Source organism: Maniola jurtina, chromosome 16 (genome assembly GCF_905333055.1).
Source record: "Maniola jurtina chromosome 16, ilManJurt1.1, whole genome shotgun sequence".
Classification (NCBI taxonomy): Eukaryota; Metazoa; Arthropoda; class Insecta; order Lepidoptera; family Nymphalidae; genus Maniola; species Maniola jurtina.
This window is the reverse complement of record NC_060044.1, coordinates 13,144,741-13,162,489: the sequence shown is the minus strand read 5'-3', so window position 1 is coordinate 13,162,489 and position 17,749 is coordinate 13,144,741. Positions and strand designations below refer to the sequence as shown.

The 17,749-nt window shown below is 35.6% G+C and overlaps 1 protein-coding gene across 2 annotated transcripts in view; it reads right to left on the bottom strand.

Annotated features, from left to right (window-relative positions):
• The window catches only part of LOC123873219, a 62,169-nt gene that overhangs the window by 27,474 nt on the left and 16,946 nt on the right, over nucleotides 1-17,749 (bottom strand). The gene's annotated exons all lie outside the window — the stretch shown is intronic.

Sequence of the window (17,749 nt, the reverse complement as noted above, 5' to 3'; positions counted from 1 at the left end):
TTAAATCCACAGCAGACTTGCTGCTAATAGCACAGTACAAACAGAATAGTAGGCTAACTAACGCCGATCGGCGAGTTAATTACCTACTCCTGCGTTGACGCCTAGGGTTGTCACTTTTATTTTTAATTAAATATTATTTGCGTATTATGTATGACAGCACTAGGTTTTTAATTTCGTAATAATAATAATGAAATGTTTTACCAATTCATAAATGGGGTGTAAATAAAAGGCGTTTTAAAAAGAAAAGACAAATTTTAAAAATTCTATCTTCAGCTTTGAATACTTCACACACGAGTATGCGACGTGTTGGCTTATCGGACAAATCTTCGCGATCGATTGATCGTAGCCATTGTAAGCGCCTGAAACAATTAAATGAATAAGCCAAATAAAAGAAATATTAAGTTATAAAACACGTATTTTAGAAAATCTAACCTATTACTATGTCCCCTTATTAATAAATGTAGACTAGACGGAATGAAATGACACTCTAATCTACGTTTAATAATCAGGGGGTTAGAGCTTACACAAAGAGTAAAACCAACAGAAAAACATCACTTGTGAAAATTTCAACTGTCTAACTATCATGGTTCATGAGATACTGCTTGGTGACAGACAGACAGACAGACGGACAGCGTAGTCTAAGTAGTAGGGCGAATTACATACGTATTACGTACAAAACATCTCACATAACACCCCTGAAGTATAAGTATTTACATATGTACGGAACCCTCGGTGCGCGAGTCCCACTCGTACTTGGCCGATTTAGGTGAAAAATTAAAAAGTTAGGCTTATTCAAATGAAAACTTGGTCAACTAACCCCGGTCTCCCCTACTCCATAACTTAAATAAGTAAGTAAAAATTTTTTCTGTAAAAATTGATATTATTCTAATTCTATCTAAATATAAAATATTAAATATATTAATAGGTACCTAGTACATCCAGACACGGATCCTGGGCTAGCACACATAGGTACCTACGGACACATAATTTTATTACAAAAATGTTTAGGTACTTACGTGTCTTGTTCAGTAGGTATATTGAAGAATGATAAGTCCGGTTTGTTGGAGTCGTTATTGAGACATCCGAAGACACCACAATAAATTTTGGCTTTTTTTGAAGTCATAATTGTTACTAACAAAACAAAAAAGAGCGAGCGTGCAACGTAATACGCAATTGCGCGCGATTTGCATGGCGGCGCGGCCCGTACTGCCGGCCGCTTGAGCCGCTTGAGACTATGCGAATGTGTGCGTGAAACTTCCGTGCGTACACGGCGCCCGCTGCTCACGCATACATTCAAACCGGCGGCGGCCACTTTGTATGAAGTTAAACTACTGTTCTGTTTGTACTGTGCTAATAGTGTATAGTAACAATGGGTAACAATTTGCGCAATAGTAATATTATATTTTCTGAGTTGGTATTGTCTTGGTGAGACCTCTACTCTTATGAATGAGTTTTAAAAGTATTTTTTGAAGTAAAAATTTTAGAAAATCGTCCAACGCTTGGGTGATTTCGGGATGCGTAAAAAAATTTCAAGCTCGCGTCATTAACATGCTAATGTTAATAATTATGCTTGGTCGATAGATAGATGTAAAAGCCAAACTAATGTTACCTCCTATCTTAAAATTCTTCACTATAGTGACAGTGACTGATGGCGACAGTAATAATTACCATGTAGTAACATCGTCACCAGTCTTACGGTTAAATCTATAGACCGCACTTTGACTTTGCTTAGACTTAACAGGGCTCTCTCCGTCACTTACTCCATACAATCGTAGTTCCAATTTCATTTGAATATTAATCAACCAAAGTCCATGAAATTTTGCAGACATATTCTAGAAACTAATATCCTTGCCTGTGGTGTTTTAGATTTTTCTAAAAATATGTAGTTTTAAAATTACAGGAGCTCAAAGATTTGTATGTGAATTTTTAAGACCGCGCAACTTTGAAACCGAATATTTTAACAGAAATCTGGAAAACCACAGACATAGATATTAGTTTCTAGAATATGTCTGCAAAATTTCATGGACTTTAGTTGCTTAATATTCAAATGAAATTGGAACTACGTTTGTATGGAGCGAGTGACGGAGACACCCCTCTTAAGTTTCAGTTAAAACGAGACAGATTTATGCCAGCGGTATAACGCTGTCTCGTTTTAACAGTATCTTAAGTCATAGTGCGCTCTATAGATCTCAGCCTTAATCTTAACCTTCCATTCCAGTCACGAAATCTTTGAATTATTAAATATCTAACATTAACAAGAGTGTAGCTCGTCTAGCCACACATTATTGTCTAGCCATCATTTATTTTACAATAATAAATTATACCTAGACGTCTCTATTATTATTTGTCGCCTGGAAATGTGATAATAATATATTTTAATCCTAATCGGCCATAAATTCAAACTGATAACTTTATTCATTCGAAACATAGATTTATCAATATGTTGCACAATTAACTAATTTTTAGTAGGAAAGTCTTTTTTAATGTTTTTAGATCATACGACCACGATATTGTGTTGTGGATACACGATACGACATGATAATGTTGGGCATTGGTGTAAAGTCCATGTCAATTCAGTCTAAAGATGTTGATGAAAAGTGAAAAGTTCTACGCACTTTCATTTCAATTTTCTTAGAATATACAATCTAAGAGCGCAAGTTTTCAATAAAGTACGCCATTTACGTTAGTAAAGAACCGGTGACAGCCTTGTGGTCAAAACGATGGCTTTCTAGTCGAGGAGTTCGTGGTTAAACCCCGGGCACGCAACGTAAACTTTTCGGAGTTAAGTGCATTTTAAGCAATTATTAAAAACAATGTCTCATACTTTAACGGCGAAATAAAATATCGTGAGGAATCCTACATGCCTGAGAATTCTCCATATTGTTCTCAAAGGTATGTAAAGTCTGCCAATTCGAGTGTAAATCCGTACTTAGTAGTGAGCCGGCGATGGGTTGATGTTGAAAAAAGTATATTTGTCACTAGGAAGACACAAAAAGAACTACATATGCGCAAATTCATTTTGGAATATCTCGAGTAGATATGCCAGCTATAACAGTTGCTAATACCTATATCATTAAAGAAATACATATTTATTGACGTTTAAAAGTTGTCTTCATAGTGTTATCGCCATAAAATATCGTATTATATAAATATTACCAAAATGTCACATAAATTAAACTCTTAGCGAAAATAATTTTATATGCGTGTGAGTTTGTTTTCTGAAATGCTTAACAGGGCTCTCTCCGTCACTTACTCCATACAATCGAAGTCCCAATTTCATTAGAATATTAAGCAACCAAAGTCCATGAAATTTTGCAGACATATTCTACAAACTAATAGCTGTGCCTGTGGTGTTTTAGATTTTTCTAAAAATATGTAGTTTTAAAATTACAGGGGCTCAATGATTTTTATGTGAATTTTTAGATCGCGTAACTTTGAAACCGAATATTTTAACAGAAATCTAGAAAACCACAGGCATAGATCTTACTTTCTAGAATATGTCTGCAAAATTTCATGAACTTTGGTTGCTTAATATTCAAATGAAATTGAAACTACGTTTGTACGGAGCGAGTGACGGAGAGACCCTACTTAAAAATGGCGATTATAACTAAATTATACCGGTTACATATTTAAGCATTGTATTAATTTATTATTTTATGCATTTTTTAATAATTATAGCGCCATATTTTATTTCATCTATTTTGACTTTAGAGTCAATGACATTCAGCGTTGAAATAATCGTAAGTGAGCTAATTTTTTCACGAACACTTTTTGTCATCGGCAACCTCATCTTGTATTCATCAAATTCAACGGTGTGTCGATGTTCGTAATAAAAGACTGAGCTTTAGTCCACTCCGTCAGTTTGCGCTGGCCTTTAGATATACATTACTTGCCATCAAGTGAGACTGCTAGTAATCGTAAACCTTCATAAGATATAGACGCAAACTCTCCAATCAAGGCCTTCTTCAATCTGATAATGAACTCGATCGCATTGATTTGTTTACATTTTGAATTTTTAATTAGGAATCAGATTAGAATCTTGTTTACGATTCAAGTTAAGTTTAACTTGAAAGTTATCTATAAGGCTCTGACTACACTGAATCCGGTTGCACTTGGTTCGGTTCTATGCAATATTTTAATTGCTACTTATTGCCTCTACTATTATGTATTCTGAGCTTAAAAAGATTTTCATAACAAAAAAAAACATGCCACTGTATGCTATATTATATACTATAAATATTTTCATCAATAAAATTTCACTCGAATGCAACCGTGCTAGACCAGCAAACACTCTTCTGGAACCGGACCGGAAAACAACCAAACTTCCGTGTAGTCCAAGCCTAAGGCAAAGCGAGAAACGGGTGTTTTAAGACTTACAAGTAAAAGATAAAGAAAACCATTTTCTCACGCACACTGAGTTGTCATTAAATGGTCATATAAGTGGAAATGGTAATTTCCACTCTTCTCCATCTCATTATATCTTACGTTGTAGTAAATACGTGGGAATTAAAATGTGTTATGTGTTTTAGAAATTTAGTAGTGATAGAAAATTTTGTACTCAGTAGTTAAAATATGAGCCTCGGATTTGGAGGTCTAGGGTTCCCGAGCGCGCATTTTAGAGTTAGGCGACTACGAGTACTACAACCCTCCCCGGCTTCGCACAGGTAGCTTATTACAATTTTTGTAAGGATCTCTAAGTTTTTTGAAAATGAAATATAGTCTATGCCACTCAGGTATAATGTAGCATTCTACTGGTGAAAGAATTTTCAAAATTGGTTCAGTAGTTTCAGAAAAATCCTTCCTACAAACAAACTTACGAACTTTTCCACAGGATTAAAAAAAAGGAAACTTAAACGGACGAAGACGTGGGCATCATCTTAAGATTAAGAAGTGACGATCTAGTAAGGAATTAATCATTTAATAAAATATGCAAAACATCCATAAGGCAAGAGCATCCGTAGCTGTTGTAATATATGGAGAGAACAACTTTGAGGTTATGGAAACTTAACATGCGTAAACATAGCAACAGATAAGTATCCCATTTAAAATTAAAATTAACAAGCTAAGCAATAATATATTTAAGAGGTCTTTTTACCAAATAAAGTTTTATATTAAAGTTTAGGTAAAATTTTGTAAATGTAACAGACACACTTAGTTTCTGATAGTTTAACTTTCATGTACTACTGAATTTGGTAGCATAAACTTTGATTCAAACAATACGAGTTTTAAGGAAGCTTTTAAGTCAAAACTTGATATAATCTTGACGTTAAGTGATAACTTTTCTACATCAGCCATCGAGGAAAACAAATTACCCGTTATACATAGATGTAACTTAAACTTAAGAGACAAGGTTATTTCATACATACCAGACAGCTGAAGCAAACTTAAGCTGAAAAACCGTTAACACAACACGGAATTTACCAATTCACTTCATATTTGTAACACTAGTTAGAAAAACACATAAGAATTTATACAGTTTGTAACGTTTTTCGAAATACAAGCAAGACATTCACCTGTTGTGCTCGCGGCGTGCGTACTGGCAAGCGAACGAGCTTCGGAACTTGTTTCGTAGAAAAAACCTCCCGCGCCTGTCGGAGTGACCCTTTGCTTAGTCCACTCCTTGTTTACTTCAATGACGCTTTCTTGTAACTTCTCTGGTATCATTTGAGCCTCCAAATTCATTGGGACTTGCTTGCCATTGCTAGCAACCCTTCCATTTTGAGTATCTTGTCTATTAGGGACTTCTTTAACATTTATAGGCTTTCCATATATACTGGTATTCATATTATTAGTATTTATACCACTTATACCGTTATATTTCTGCATAGCTCCGATAATGCGAGGCTCTGGGACAGGTTGATTGGCAAATGCATTAACTTTAAGTATCTGATTGGCTTGGTGTAACAATTTTCTTTGAATGTTTTCGATTTCACCTTTCGAAGCTTTTGAATTTTCAGATAATTGTGCTATTAGTTCGTTTACATTAAAATCCATTGTCGATGTTGATGGTTGAATGGCTTTATCAACTATTGTTGTGTTGTCAACTATTGTTGTTTTGTTATTGTTTTCTCTATTGTTTGTTTTGAATTTCATGTCTAAATCAGGTGGTGTGATAATTATAGATGGCAACGGTTTTATGTTTAACTCTTTTAGTTTACCACGTTTCAATTTTCTTACAGTTCTTGCCATTACATCTTTACTACATAGTATAAGGTAACGTCACTCCACTGTCTGTCTGCTTGCAAGCACTGATCTCAAAAATCTTACAATCTATTTTTTCTTAGCTGACTCAAAGAGTAAATAAGTAGCTTTTTATAGAATCGTATAGGCGCGCTAGGAACGATAGGTATAGGATATTTTCATTGCGAATTAACAATTAAACTAATACAAGGTTCCCCCTTGTATTAGTTTATTAGAACTTCAAGTTCTGGGGAAGTTATATGCGATCTGTTTATCTTTCAAGTCAGCTATGGAAAAATAGATTAGAGCTAAAGTTACTCTCGAAGACGCATCATGTGAGAAGTTTCTTTATAGCACGCTCCCCAGCGCTCACCATACAAACGTAGTTTGGACTTTGGTTCTCCAATGAAAGCAGACACGTTCTAGGAACACATATTTGTGTCGGTGTTTTGCCTGAAAAATGTGTACTTTCAAAGTCACAAACTCAAGTCTGTATTTACACTTTGAATGTAACTTTTAAAATATCCATTGTCATAGATAAAAATCCGACAAACTACAGTCACAGATATTTGTTTTTAGCATTTGTTTACATAATTTCATTGAGTTTGATTGGCCAATATCTGACAGCCAAACTACGTTTATATGGAACGTAGTGGATTCATGTAGTTTCTTTTACGACAAATTACTTAATTACATTTTTGTTTTTCTTTTTGTTTTAGGAACTTAATCCCCACTGCTGTTTAATAGTGGATTTAAAAAAGGTCCTATCGGCAGTTTCCGTTTTATTGAGGCATTTAAATTTACGAAGCTAATTTAAGTTAAAGTAAACCTTTTAGTGCTAAAAGAATCTTGTATTTAAGATCTGCGTTTTGTGCAAATGAATTCAGGGAACACCATAAACTACGAACGTTATTATCAAGTAGGTACATTATTAAAGTGGTTATTATCAAACACTTAAGTGTTCATAAATTATTATTAGCTTTCGCTCTCAGTTTGGTCTGGGTTCACGAAGCTGCAATATAAAAGACTTTTATTTTGTAAAGACTAACTTTGTGTCCTGTTGTAATCATACATCGTTGCAAACACATATGCAGCTATCTAAATTGCTTATAGATTTAAATAATAATTAGTTATTAGGAAACTTTTTGATTTTCCAGGTCAAAAAGTAGCTTAGTCACTCATTTGTATAAGAAATCACGTCGATCCGTTGCTGTGTTGTTGTGAGATTGAAGGAAAAACGAACAAAAATTCATTTTCGCATAAAATTACTTAGTAGTTTTATTTTATTAGTCTTTATCTTTATTCTATTATCATGCCTAAATTGCTGAACTGATCTTATTAACTATAGTAATATTATAAGTACCTAAGTAAGTAATCTGAAGACTGGTGGATATAGACTAATTTCATCAACAGGAAAACAGCAAAACCTGCAGACAAGTCAGGAATCGCATATTAAACCGTATTGTTAATCGTACGACCGTAAGGATAATCACACCAATATTATAAAGGAGAAAGTTTGTATGTGTGTGTATGTGTGTGTGTGTGTGTGTGTGTGTGTGTGTGTGTGTGTGTGTGTGTGTGTGTGTGTGTATGTTTGTTACTCCTTCACGCAAAAACAGACGGATTGGGCTGAAATTTAGAATGGAGATAGATTATACCCTGGATTAGCACATAGGCTACTTTTTATCCCGTAAAATCAAGGAGTTCCCACGGGAATTTTAGAAAACCTACATCCACGCGATTGAAGTCGCGGGCATCGGCTAGTACGCTTGTATGCGAGAAATCAGTGAAAATAAAAGTTAATCATTTAAGTTATTGCAGTAAATGACACTTATAACTCAAGAACAAATTGGTGTCTTATATCAAGTGATGATTATTAGTATTAAAGTAATTTTGATGACTTAATTCTTAAGCACATAAGTTAATTTATATCAAAGTAAAATCACTCATGCCTTGAATAAAGTGGTTAAATTGCAATTATACTGAGTATCCAGTATAAATAAAACGTAGTAATTACATATAGCTTGTTATTTTCGCAATTACATTAAGTACCTTACTTCAGATACTTGGCAGTTCTCATATAAACAAAAACTAGTGTTATTATTCTCTTATCTTTTCACACATGTTCGTTAAAAATCGATCGCACATTAGACCCGTAAGAGGAGCCGCACGCGCCGCACGTATTTTCAGCATTGGCAAGATGTCACTTTCTCTTTCATCAATTGAGACTTACAGTCAATTGAGTGCTACAAGTGTAAATTAAAAATTTATAACACCTCCAACAAGTGAAGGTTACAGTAACTAGAAAAGAGCTGATAACTTTCAAACGGCTGAACCGATTTTCTTGAATTATAGCTAAGAACAATCTCGATCAAGTCCCCTTTCAAACAAAAACAACTAAATTAAAATCGGTTTATTAGTTTAGGAGCTACGATGCCACAGATAGATACACAGATACACACGTCAAACTTATAACATCCCTCGTTTTGGGTCGGGGGTTAAAAAGTGAAGAGTGAATAGACATCTTCGAGCCAAGTGCGCTTTATCTTAGACTGCATCGGGCTTGCTAGCTGGTCTAGCTAAAAAATGCTTTACGTTCGGCACGAGTAGTTTTAGCGGACTAGCTGTAATGTGTGATCACTTTTAGTACTCTAACTGAAATTTCGAAACTGTGTCACCTAGCGAGTCATTGCAGTTCTTTATTTAGTAATACATTATGCATAGCTATCTGTACGTCTGTCCTATCCATGTCCCATTGTTCTGTCTAAGCCCTGAGAAATTGCGAGAATTGATATAATAATTCCTTTGTGTATTATTTGTTTTATGAAATAACTACTAAGTAGGGTGTAGAATACAGATGGATTGATCGGTATGGTAAAATTAATTAGGGTTAAAAATCGGTCAAGTGCGAGTCGAACCCGTGGTTCCGTACCATCGTATAAGAAATATTTTTTTTTGTTGTTACAGCGGCAATAGAAATACACATTCTATGAAAATTTCAGCTCTCTGCCTATTACAGTTCACGAGATACAAGCCCGCTGATAGACGGATGGATGGACGGACGGCAGAGGCTTATAATAGTGTCCCGTTGAAACCCTTTAGCTACGGAACCAGGTCTCAGTTCCTACGATATAGATTCCTAATTTCACTGTCATAATAAATCTTAATTATTTACAGTATACATGCAAATTAATGTGCATAAGAAATATCAAGTTTCAGAATCAGTAATCTGGGTTAGTGTTAACAGAATTCTCCAATTACCCGCCAACTTGCCAAGTACTATCAAGTTGATACATTTCCATGTTAAGAGGAGTTCATTCGTAGTGCGCTCCAAACAAATGCAGTTTGGTTCTCATCTGAATACTAATTAATCAAACTCGATGTAATTTTGTAGATACATTCTAGGAATAAATACTTATTTTTGCGGTTTTTTAGGTTTCTGTTAAAATATTCAGTTTCAAAGTTACACGCTCTCAACAATTTAGTTAAAAGTTTAATTTAAAACTAGTCATTTTGATATACATCTGGAAAACCACAGACAGATTTTCTTATAGACTAGCGCTTGGCTGCAATCAGTCCTGCTAGCAAAGTGATGATGCAGCCTAAGATGGAGCGCCTAGAAGATGCCTATTCACTCTTGACTTGAAGGTACCAATATTAAAATTGGAGGGAAAACCTGATCCTGGAACAGCGTTCCATATCGTTTATTAGTTTCTAGAACGTGTCTACAAAATTTTACTGAGTTCGATTGTTTAGTATTCAAATGAGAACAAAACTACGTTTGTATGGTGCGAGTGACGGAGAGACCTGTCACTTGTGTTAATCAAAGTCATAAACTAGGGGAACCTGACTCTGCTTCTAATGTCTAGGTACTAGGTAGTTAAGAGATGGATTTATGATGCTAGGCAGTTAGGTACACAGATATCTAACGGTTGCGCAGTGTCACGTTTGTCTTGCAACTTTGTGAATTCATTATTAATCTAATATATAATAGGAAAAGGTGACTGATATATCAACGCGCAGTTAAAACTACTAAAATTGAACTGTTGAAATTCGGCATGCAGATAGCTATATTATGACGTAGACATCCACTAAGAAAGGATTTTCTTAGGGGAAAAATAATGGGTTGAAAGTGTAGTCCACGCGAAATCGCGGGTATATAAGCTTTTTTTTTATAATCCAATTTTTTATGGTTTACCAGTGGATACCCTGCGTGTAAAAATAATGTGCCTAATGCTTTGTTTTAGTGATCTAAAACTAACTTCGCTTTATTGCCTTTCTAATAAAATTAGTTTGGGACACATCGGTTGGAAGGTTTCAAAGTCTATAACAGAAGCACGGACATTTTTTGTGTTTTATATATCAGGATTAATAATTCAATTAGAATTCAAAATGTAAAGGTAGGTATCCTTCTAAGCTGACTGATTTATTTATCAGATACAATGACTTTCTAGAAAGTCATTGATCAGATACTTATATGGTCGTTTTTATGGTGGTCAAAATGTTAAACGGACTTTTGTCAAGCGAGGTGCTATGCTGTGCTCAGCTAATGTCAACTACAAGATATTTGGTATTTTTTTGGTACATCTACATTCTACACATCAGTCTTAATCTTAGCCTTCCGGCATATTACGGACATTATCTTACACCTTGTATTCGTCACGCGAACGACGTCGCGGGCAAAGGCTAGTCTAGTATTAAAATAAGATTTCAAAATCTACGGAAAAGGCATTGACCCCAAAATGAGGTGTAAGGAACGGATCCACAGACGACTGGCCAGAGACAATGATGAGCTGAATAGATAAACAGGCATTTAATTAGACCCAAAACAATGGTGAAGGTACCGTAATCCCTCGTAAAATATTGCCTTCTATCTAATGAAATCTTAAGCTTAGTCTATACTTGAGCGTGAGGCTGAATTGCCTCGACTTGAGGCAATCTCCCTGGGGCAGTGTGGTCGCATTCCTGCTATAATTATACCACATCCCTGACACGTCATACAAGGACAACGCTATATATGAATTGAGCGGGACAAGGACAACGGTTTATATATTACTAGGCGCGGGAGTAGTTTATGTCGCTTTTTATGTATTTATCTACCTACTAATAGTAAGTATGTACTCGTATAATGCTGCTACATGGGTGAGTGCTGTGGCCTTATAAGTAGGAGACCCTTGGTCCATATCCGGGAGGGGTGATTTCTAAAAGGTTCCAGTCGAAATGTGCTGGCAAGCGATTCAGCATACAAATGTAGAAGCCGATAAGGAGTATGGGTTAGCCCAGGATATGAAAGGTAAACCTGGAAAGGGTAAGATAGTTTCTATTACATCCATACTCATACCAGAATACTAAATTGTTTGCTGGCATGGCTATGCTAGTAAAGTGGTAAATAGCCACGGCCAAAACTTCCAACTAGACCAGATCAACGCCAACTTAGAAATTACGAGTATAAACTAAATTACTTCTTCTGGAAATCATACCCAAGACCGCATCACTCATTGCGCCAGGGAGTTCATCGATTTGCCTCAGTTGAGGCAAGTTGAACTGCCTCAGGCTTGCCTCAACTCGCGGCAGCGGTGGATACACAGCTTTATATCTCGCGGTGCTCATAACTCCTTGGGAAAAACGCATTGACACTCGAGATACTAGAAACTAGAGAAGTGATAAACAATGCTATGTGATTATGAAATAATGATTGTTGTATTGTTGTATCTACTACTTACAAAGGGGGAATAAAAGATTTAAAAAGGCGTTATTGAATGTCTCGGTGTCGTAATGCTAAGTGCGGGTCGTGACCCCTTCTATCTAAATCCTGCTTAATATTTTAAACGCGAAAGTTTGTATGTACGGATGGATGTTTGTTACTCTTTAACGCAAAAACTACTGGATGGATTTGGCTGTGAAATGGAGATAGATTATACCCTGCTGGATTAACACATACGTTACTTTTTATCCCGGAAAATCAATGAGTTCCCACGGGATTTAAAAAATCTATTTCCACGGGAACGAAGTCGCGGGCATCAGCTAGTATATTATACAAGTGTAAATAAAAAATTTATAACACCCCCGACAAGTGAAGGTTACAGTAACTAGAAAAGAGCTAATAACTTTCAAACGGCTGAACCGATTTTCTTGGATTAGGTATAGCTAAAAACACTCTCGATCAAGCAACCTTTCAAACAAAAAAAACTAAATTAAAATCAGTTCATTAGTTTAGGAGTTACGATGCCACAGACAAATACACACGTCAAACTTATAACACTCCTCTTTTGGGTCGGGGGTTAAAAATAGAGGTTTGATTTGTTCCGTAGCTCGCATCTATTTCCAAAATCAAAGAGTTTCCACGGGATTTAAAAAACCTGAATCCACGCGGAAGAAGTCGCATGCATCGTCTAGTATTATTTAAGGAAAAAACTGAAGAGAAGGCCAAGCCCAACTTTGATTTATAAATACAACATACTACATAACATGTTATTAGACAACATATAATAACATATAATTGGGGTTTGCATAATATATTTGCGCGTATGGAGAACAATAAAATTGGTTTGTTAGTGCGTTAACCAATTATGCGCAAACGGTCAGACCCATACTGAACAGAGATCTTATTTGGATTCTGCACGCGAACTGGGACGTTACAGATTTAGCGACCGTTATTGGAACTTGGAACTGATCCTTGAGTGTTACTTTTTGCGTAAACATAACCCGCACGCCAGAGTTAGTATAATACCAGAGTGAACAAGAGTGATAGAAACTGATATCCATTTCGGTGTTTTGCCAGATTTCCTTAAAAAAATTAGTCTTAAAGTTATATGTACACGGGTTTAAAAATTTATACTTATAGCTTATTCCTGAAAATTTCTTTCTTAGCGGATGTCTACGTCAGAAAAGCTATCTGCATGCCTTTCAGCCCGATCCGTCAAGTACTTTAAGATGTGCGTTGATAGATCAGTCAGTCAGTCAGTCTGTCAGTCAGTCATCTTTTTAAGGACAATAACCATATTATGAGCCTAATATGAGGTAGTTATTTCGAAATTACAGACAGACACTTCAATTTTATTTATTAGTATAGATAATACTGAGTTCGCATAGATCTATGTTTTCAAAAATCTCAGGAAATCCCATTGATTTTCCGTGATAGTTACTTGATACTACTCTACATCTGTCTCCAGGTTGCAAGCTATCTTTGAACATTGCATCAAGATCGGTTGTGTCATATTACCTATTGTGTGATCGAGTCCTGAAAAGTGTTGACTTTTTCACGGCATGTTCTGTCTGTCTGTTTGAACAGATATCACACTTCACACTAATATTATAAAAGCGAAAGTTTGTATGTGTGTGTGTGTGTGAAATTCGGAATGGAGATAGATAGTATCCTGGATTAGCACATAGGCTATTTTTTATCCCGGAAAATCAAAGAGTTACCACGGGATTTCGAAAACCTATATCCACGCGGGCGAAGCCGCGGGCATCGGTTAGTTTATTATATATTCGCATTTGTAGTATTATTAGTATGGAATTACCTTTTTGATCAGATATACATAATCACGTATCCACGTGGGAGTCGATATATACCGAAAGTTGTGAATTCAGATACAAATGGTATTATGGGTAATTATGTAACTTTGTACGGGTGTTATCACAAGCTTATTCAAAGTGGGCAGAAACTTGCGATATCCATATTATGACCTACTTGCCAAAGTTACTAATCTTATAAAATATATTACTGTAAAAGTTCGAGCCGCAGTAATTCCAGTAAAACTTAAGATTGACTTTGTTGCTCTGTGATAGTCATTAAAGTCGGACTGTTACTAATGAGTTGAGTGAATGCACTCAAAAATCTAACTAATATCTAATATTCGGCGATTACCCACCCTTAAATACATCTAAGTAAATAAAGATACTTATACAGAGTGTTTGGTAATTAGTACCTATATAATAACGACACGTACCCATGCTACTTTTATCTGATAAATACAATGCTGAAGTATAACGTCGAAATAAAATTATAAAAATTTCCATTCAAAATTTAAAAAAAATTATGTCAAAGTTTTCATGACCCTAACGTGTCCTAACTCACTGATATCGTTGGCAATCTTTAAATTTTAGCCAACGATCGCAGTGAGTTTTAGGGCACGTCAGGGTCATGAAAACTTTGACATAAAAAAAAATTAAAATTTTGTGTGGAAATTTTTATAATTTTATTTCGTCACTAGCTGATGCCCGCAGCTTCGCCCGCGTGGATTGGTCAGATCCCCTGCAGCATCAGGATTGAGGAGTTGGAATCCAATTTTTTTATGAAACAATGTCGCAAAGTTCCTCTATCGATTAAAAAAGAAATGACGCAAATCGGTTCAGAAATCTCGGAGATTTCGGTGTACTTATGTATAAAAACACAACTCCCTTTTTGAAAGTCGGCTAAAAAAGTAGCCTATGTTACTCCCTGGTCAATTCTCTACTTGTCTGTGAAAATCCCGTCAAAATCGGTTCAGCCGTTCCAAAGATTAGCCTTTTCAAACAGACAGACAGACAAAATTTTTAAAAACGTGTGATTCAGTTATGGTATCGTTCAAATAACCATATGAGCTTAATATGAGGTAGTTATTTCGAAATTACAGACAGACACTTCAATTTTATTTTATAGACTAGCTGATGCGCGCAGCTTCGCCCGCGTGGATTTAGGGTCTGAAATCCCGTGGAAAAGTTGTCACAAAGTTCCTCTATCGATTAAAAAAAAAATTACGCAAATCGGTTCAGAAATCTCGGAGATTTCTGTGTACATAGGAAGAAAAACACAACTCCCTTTTTAAAAGTCGGTTAAAAAAGTAGCCTATTTTACTCCCTGATCAATCCTCTACTTGTCTGTGAAAACCCCGTCAAAATCGGTCCAGCCGTTCCGAAGATTAGCCTTTTCAAACAGACAGACAGACAGACAAAAATTTTAAAAACGTGTGATTCAGTGTTGGTATCGTTCAAATAACCATATGAGCTTAATATGAGGTAGTTATTTCGAAATTACAGACAGACACTCCAATTTTATTTATTAGTATAGATTATACTTCAGCATTGTATTTATCAGATCAAACTAGCATGGGTACGTGTCGTTATTATATACTAATTACCAAACACCCTGTATATTTTTTGTAACTTCTAAAATTCACCTAATTTACCTCAGCTGTAGTTTTTTCACTACTTTTTATAAAGTGGTGGCGTAACAAAGTCGCGTATATAAAAACTTTAATGCAAACTAAAACAAGGACAATTTCTACATATCCATTAAGTTTTTAAATATTCATTAACATTTTCGTGTTTAAAATGCCTCATCAAAACGGAAACTGTGTTTACATATCAAATGCTGAGCCCCCAAACATGAGTGTACCGTTTTAGCAAAACCAAACTTTGCATATGCACTCTACATTCCAAGAAAGCTCCGTTTACATCTGGTACTAACACTTGGTATCGATAGCACGTTTTACACACATCACTACACTAATTTTCAAATTGCAAACTTATTTAAAATAATGAGTATTTTTCTTAGATTTTTTATTGTTTTATTTATTTTAACTACATTATTTGAGTTGAATAATTTTTCAGTACAACACTGATTGGTTTTTTTTTAATAAGTTTGCATAGCATTTATAATTTCACAGTTATCGAAAGGGTGACACCCTTTAGGATATTATTTCTCCAAATTAAATTTTGACTGAGAATAACTTCGTAAAGTAAAATCGTTCAAGAATATTTTGACGGTCAATAACTTTACACATTAGACGAACTAGTCCGAACGGCACTTTGCGAACCCCTGTCAAAAGAGGCGGGGTTTTTTGTTCCGAATTCAAATCTGAACAAGGATCGTCTGCTAAGAAGCAAAAAACTAACAGTAGAGCACATGGAGGCGCAAGCGCACAAATTATACTGAATGCCTCACTATTGAGATTCGTTTTCGTACCACCGCGTATAATCAGAGAGCAAGTGGGAAATTTCGAAGATATACTTAAACTAGGTGTAATCAATAAACTAGTGATAAATAGGGAAAGTGCGAAAGCTTTAATAAAGTTGTAAAAGGACTTGGATTTTAGGAAGGAAGTATATGAAGTAGCTGTCAAAAATAGTATGACACTGGACATCAAAGCAAAAACGAGTCGCAGCTTGCAAAAATTTTTGCTCGGAATTAAATGTCTATCTACCTACTACGCACTAGATAGTTCTACATAAAGGTAGTTAAAAGAAATAGGTATATTCCTTTTCGAATTTCGACACCTTTCTTCGTTACACGGGAGTAGTAGGTATAGTAGAGCAAAATAATTTAGCTATTGCTAGTTATATATTTAATAATAATGTATTATCATAAAGAAAACCTACATGCAAAATAAGTACCCAGCGATTTGAGTTGTGTGTTAATATTAAATCCATCAGTCAGTTAAAATGTAAAAAATCACTCGCAATATATCACGAATCCTGAAACAGATATAATTATTCAAAATTAAGTATAGTAGAGAAACCCTATTATTATATACCTATTGATATTTTAATTTATTTAATCATATTCAAGCCCTTAGCTCTCATCAAGTATCTTCTCGATATTAGCCACTGGCTCTTGAAAAATTCTGACGCAGAGCTGGGAAAAAATAGAAGTGGCTGTTGAATAAACAATTGTTTGAAAGCCCCAGTTGGGTGACTTTTTGTGGCACATACTCGCGAAATGTGATTGATCTGGTTACTGGAAACGTTAATTAAGATGTACGGAATACAGCTTTTTCTGTTAACCCGTCGCAGTGCTGGTCTGAGCAAACCCGGCGCCCTAGGCTCCCTAGGCGCCCTAGGCAAATATTCAGGCCCTCTTGGTCAAAAATTCCGCAACAAAATAATGACCATTCAAGTTTACAATAACTAAAGATAAGAATTGATTGATTTGTTTAGGCGACGTTTATATTGCCCAGGACTAGGGGGCCGCGAGCGAAGCGAGTATGAAAATTTACTTCACTTGTACAGTCCTTAGATACTCAGGGCTACGAATGTAATAAACATAGTGTTGGTAAAAACTTCATTTTTTTGATTAACTGCTATATTCTGCTACTCACAGAAGATACGACTTACAAGACAGCTACTCAAATCGCGCTAATACGCCTTTGTCCTACACCATACCGCCCTTAAATTCGAGCGCCCTAAGCCGTCGTCGCCTAATTTGCGTACATGGACGAGCCGGCCCTGACCGTGTCGTTTGTGGCGATCAAACAGAACACCGGCGTTGTGGCCGGTTATCAAATACCCGAGCGCGCTTAGCACTCTTGCCATTCCCACCGGACGCAAGGAGAAACGATATGAGTGGATTATATGGTTACAGAGACCCTTGATTCTAGCTACTTTACAGAAAACTCTCCATCACTCGCTCCAAACAAACATAGTTTCATTCTCATTTGAATATTAAGCAACCAAAGTCAATGAAATTTCATAGACACGTTTTAGAAACATCTGTATCTGCGCTTGCATGTTTTTAAAGTTATACGGGTTTAAAGATTTCTATGTAAGTCCTTGAGTCCCGTGCAACTTTAAAACAAAATATTTTGAC